The sequence below is a fragment of the Vanessa tameamea genome, chromosome 17 (genome assembly GCF_037043105.1).
Source record: "Vanessa tameamea isolate UH-Manoa-2023 chromosome 17, ilVanTame1 primary haplotype, whole genome shotgun sequence".
Taxonomy (NCBI): Eukaryota; Metazoa; Arthropoda; class Insecta; order Lepidoptera; family Nymphalidae; genus Vanessa; species Vanessa tameamea.
In genome coordinates, this window is record NC_087325.1 from 8,726,804 (window position 1) to 8,733,024 (window position 6,221).

The window sequence follows — 6,221 nt, forward strand, 5'->3', positions numbered from 1 at the left end:
GAGTCCACTAGAATAGCCTGTAGTGAAACAGTACCTACTACTATCAAAAATGTTTGATTAAACGTATTCAATTTTTTAATTGTATTTTCGTTAATGTGTACATTATCACGCCGGTTAAGACAATTATGTTCAGTTGACTTGTAGAACAAGGAAAAGAAAACAATGAAGAAATATTTATTTTACATTTTTTGTAAGTAGCACAGGTATTGTCATAATATTGGATGACATTAAAAATACGACCCGGAAACCTTACTCGCAACGCACAGTCTTACCGCGGCAATCTTTTGATTCGGCCATAGGCTTTCAAACGCTACCTATCGCTACAACGGTTAAATCTTATTATACAATGTTGTAAATTCGAAGTTGATCTTTCTTTCACGCAAAATGAATTTACGTGGTCTTTTTGCGTATATATTGTAGTTTATAGGTCGAAGAGTGACGTATTATTTATATCCCTATAAATTGCACACGGATTAAAGTGCGGCTAAAACGAATGTATAATTGAATAATAGAGTACCTTTTCTTAACTTCAAAGACATCTAATCAATCAACGGGATACATTTAATCAATCAACGGGAAAAATTAAACAACAAACTGTAAAAAAAAAAACAATAATTAATATTTAAAAGAAATTAAGAGTTTGTTTATTTATTAAATTGTGTACTTTTTCGAAAGTAATAAAAAAATAATGAAAATATAAAGTAAAAGTACTTAAAAGCCTATAAATGTTCCAAAGATTCGAGCCTCCTTTGAGGGGAAGGTTTATCTTATTTTATCGTGGCTTTATAATATAATGTATGACATGTACAATATCAGTGATAATATAGTTGATTACAAATTAAAAACCGGGCAAGTGCGATTCAGACCAGTGCGCAGTGAGGGTTCCGTACCACCAAAGAGATAGACGAACAGACATTGATCTGAAACAAATTTACGGTTTCGGATTTTTTCCTATAATTTTGCTACAAGATATTGCTTGTAATGCTTCTGCCCAATTTCATGACTCTAGGTCAACGGTCAAGTACCCTATAGGTGTTGATTTCCTTTGTGAATGTATGGGAAATGCGACATTAAGGGTCATATCATTTGATTGCATAGACTTAGAAGATTGATTTTTTAAAGCGCCCAAGTACCGAGGATCTCGGTATTTGGTATTAATTGGAAATTTATATTACGCGTTCCTGAGAAAAAATATCTTGACAGACCGATGGACAGACGGACATCGAAGTGATCTTTTCCTTTAGTGATACGGAACCTTAAAAATCACAAAAGCTAAGTCACATACTGTATTTAGCGGCAGGAAATGATGTTCCACATTGTAATATATTAAGTCAGGCAATTTTGGTTACTTGCAGGTTCGCATTTGACCTTAATGCAAAGAATTACGATCGAGAGCAAGGCCTGAAACTATAAACCGCGTTAACGGAATAAATATTCTTATTTATAAATTAATCTGTTTTATTTATTTTTATGCTTAGAAATGATGTAGGATTAATATTTTAAAACCAGCGTTATATTTTATGTTCTTTCATAACATTGCTGCATAAAATACAAGATTGTCCAATACAATCCCGATTTAACTAGGATTTTCTAGTCAGATTATATGAAAAGTATACCTAATGAACTATTTCGTGTAATTAATTTAAAAAGTTTTAACAGATAATTTAGAAAGTTTTTTTTTAAAGACATTATGCACATGGTATGTATAGTCTGTAAAACTGAAGCGTCTGTGCCTTTATAAGTTTCCTTTTTATTCTGTTTGTTTGATTTTTCACGGCTTCGTTGAATTTGTATTCGAAGTATAGATTAGTAAATAATATTTATTAATTACCTAAATTTGTAAGACATGCGTATCTGCGTTACTACCATTGATATCGCGTTATTATGTTTACGCTAAAAATTAATCTAAAAGACCATGTTATGAGCTAATCAATTTAATATTGTAAAGAAGTTAAAGATATTGTAAGTTTCTAACGATTTATTTTGCAATGAATATGTATCTATTACTAAGCTTAAAAATTTTCTTGTAATATGATCTTCATTGACATCATTTACTCGGTAAGAAAACTCGTACTGACCCATATCCGATAAAAACCAACAAGGAAAAATGTATGACTAATTTCTGAGGAATTGCATGCGGTTTATAAGCAATGAATGGGATTACTGTTAATATTGACATAGTAGATAAAATATAAAGAATTTCTTTTTTAAAATTTCAAATACGATAATTTTAAATCTATTGATTGTAAAAGTACGTGATGTTTGTATACTTATTTAAAAAGTTAATTATTAAAAAATGTTTTTTACGTACTACTATTATAGAAACTTTGACAAAAATTATGTCACATACAATAAGGACCAAATTAGTTCCATATCTGTTATTTCATCGATGTTTTATAGGTATGTAACTGTTAATATCGCTGTTGACTGTAAAATCCTTGAAGCTATTTCCAAATCAATTAGTCTTCAAGTGCTAGTTTCGTTCATAGGCTATTTGACCAATCTTTTTGAGCTGATGTACCTCAAGGTGTTGTTCTGTCTCCTGTTTTCTAAAGATAGTGATTATTTATTTACGTCCTAGCTAAAACACTTATCCTTTGTTAATAACATTTATACATGCCAATGAATCGCAGCTAAACCGACATGTACAAATAATATTTCCTCAGCGATTTCAAAACTAAACTCAAACACGATACAAGTAGCAGTTGTAGTAGTTGTGTGGGTTATTAATAAACTCTAGCTCTACTTTAACCCTGAGATTAAAGTTAAATAGTCAGTTAAATAGTTTCAGAGCTATGTAAATTTTTTGTTTACGTCATATGGGCAGCCCTATCTGTCGTTTTCAATGTCCCGCGTCCTTGTCACCTTAAAGACTGATTCTGAACTGAAATTCAAAAAGATATGTCAATATCCCTGTTTTAATTCATTTAAATAATTATATCATAATTATAACCAAGAAAATTCTTATTTTAAAAAATATTTCTTAAGCTAAATCGACATGAGCCTACACTTTTTATTTTATGCTCATGTTTACATTTTTATTCATAATAAACGTTAGACGTTTGTTAATCTATCACAGGAAAGTACCGCTATAAGCTATTAGGCAGAGATTGTGTATTTTGTAGATGGGACAATAAAAGATTATAAATTAAATAATAAATAAAATATTTTTCATTTGTTCGTTTTCTAGCTGTTCCGTGCGGTTTCCCCCTAGTTAACCCTGATTTCACTGCTTCGCCCCTATGGGTCGTAGCGTGATGTGAATAAAGTGTAACTTTCCCAATAAATAGGCTATTTCATTCAAGAAGATTTGAAAAAAAACAAGGTTGGCGCGTTCAAACGAGCAAATGCATTAGATTTATATTACTTAGTACCGTATTTGTTTCAGTGACCTCTGTCAGTTATAAACAATGCAACTTCATATGAAGCGTACTTACATGTTGTGTAACGTTACGATGTTACAAAAACTAAGTTATTTAACCTCATTCAAATACATTTAGTTTAGGATATTTCGTAAAAGATAATGTTTGTGTCAATGATTCTATATACTTAGTAGATGCTAATTCGGCATAAGGATACAAACAAGTTTTCACATTAAATTTAATGGTATGTTGTTGTCTCTTATACATATTAATTATTTTTATGTAAATATAACAAACAGTTCTTTAAATTTGATAATTGTGTATTTTATTCTCAGTCTTATAGATTAAATAAGTACAATAAAAAAATTGCTACCGTATAAATCATGACTACCATTATAGTAAGAATATTTGCAGAATTTTCCCTTCGAATCGGAGTTCGGAGTTTCTGAACAAAAAATGAGCAGTCCTCGCGATGGTGGAGGGTTTCGTAGCTAACCCTCTGAACTTTCTTAGGGTTGGAGCCCGCATAGGCGCCAACTGTCAACCGGGCGACATAGTAGTTCACGCGAGCGACCGCGTGGCATCCCGAAAAAGACAGAATAGGTACCACGGGTGGTTCAGTAGTTATTTCGGCGCTGTCAACGCCCTAGTATATTAAAATTACAGGCAATCAAAAACTCGACATGTAGACATTACCTGCATTTAAGATTATTAACATTTACCATCGATACCTTCCATCATTAAAATATAAAAATTATGTATAAGAAGTAAACAACTTAGATAATGAAATAAGACATATTTAAATATCTTTGATAACCGGCTATAGTATCACTAAAATACCTCCCCAAACGTAAACGCGATATAAATCACTTCAAATTATTTAGGTATGTCTGACAAAGTCGGTATGTATTTTTCCTTTTCGTTCGAATATTTTGACAGCTCGTCTTTACTTGTGACTTAACGATGATCGTTGAGCTCACCGATAAAAACATAAATATATATAAAACTAGTTATTGTCCGCGGATTCATTGTCGTTTTAGGGGTTGGTCGTCAAGTTGTGGGCATATAAAGCCTATGTCCTTCCTTGAAGTTACTTTCGCATTAATAATATTAGTATAGATTAAAGGTCCAGTAATTAGAACGCGTGCATCTTAACCGATGATTGCGGGTTCAAACCCAGGCAAGTACTGAATTTTCATGTGCTTAATTTTTATAATTAATCTTGTGCTCGGCGGTGATGCAAAACATCGTGTGGAAACCTGTATGTGTCTAATTTCAACGAAATTCAGACACATGTGTATCCACCAACCCGTGCAGCAGCGTATTGGAGTATGCTCCAAACCTTCTACTCAAAGGGAGCCTTAGCCCAGCAGTGGGAAATTTACAGGCTCTTAATGTATGTAGTATAGACGTTTGCTATTTACACGCATAGGATCTCAGTGCATTAATCACGAACACCACTAAATGATTTTGAACGTAACAGCTAGGACGCTGTATGTGTCGGAGCAACCTTTTAGAATAATATGTATTATTATAGTATGTCTGGGATCTGGATAGTGTAAAGAAACATAAGCATAATATTTTATTATAGTTAATTATGTTTGTGATAAGACAATATATAAATGACAGCATTTGCGATTGACATAATATTAGTCCGATTAACATATTATATTCGAAAAATGAAAAGCTTCATTGGTATGGCCAAAGGTGCCTTATCCAACAACTATAAGATCGAAACACAGAAACTTGCTTTGAATAATTAAACTTAAGCAATAGTTTTAACTGACATAAATAATGATTTATTCGACGATGACGGTGGTGGGAGGTGACGATATACAAGATTTAAAAAATAAATTTCTTTCAACTTTTTAGCGTATTAAAGGTATATTTTCTAAAAACATCAAGTAATGAAATTGTAGTCACGTTTTTTTCTTGAGAAAAAAGTAGATATCCAAATTTAAGTAAATTTACTAGTGTAATTTTTTTATAAGGTATAATTTCTAAATCCTGCTGTCACTTGGTCCACGTTCGTTTTTGTGCGTGTACAGGGCGCTTATACAGCTGAATAGAGCTTCTTGACCAATATATGGCCCCCTTATTTATCTCCTTTGACGTGTATTTAAAAACCTACCAATAGGAACACGTACTAATTGTCTTTTGCGTTTGCCATATTGTGCTAATAAAATCAAATAATTTCTCGGAAATAAAATCACATAGTTCGGACAATTATAAAAAGGGGGTATTATAAGCTTAACTTGTGTTTTATTATATTTGTTCTTTTCAAAATTTAGCATTCTGTGACTTCAATATGGCATATATGGCATGCTTACACTAATCTGATGCTTCAGCATTAAAACTTCTCACCAATTTACAGTAGAGGTATCGTGTTTGAGCTCATTGCAATTTTTTCAATTAAAATTTTAGTTTTATTATGCAAATAAGAGATCCATGCTACGCCAAGTGAATTGTCGTAAGACCTAAGTCAAAAAGTGTCAAGTGGCCAATTGAGACAGATGTTGAGTGATCTTTGGCAATTCATCATTTGAGTTATGTACGTATTCTCGAAGTGGAGCGGATGATTTATTTATAATTTCCGGAAATCGGTCAGGGTTTCATAACTAGTCGTTCGAACCTTGCTGTATCAGTTGTCACTTGATGATCTCACATATTAATGTTACAATGTAATATTGGCACAGTTAGTAACACATCTATCAATAAATTATGCGTTTATTTGACCCTTTGCAATTACTTTATTTAGATATATTAAGTTAATTTAGCACGTCCAAAAAGAACCCAAGTCAACCAGTCACAAGTGTTGGGAAATTTTTGTCTTAATCCCCTAATCTCAATAAAATTCTA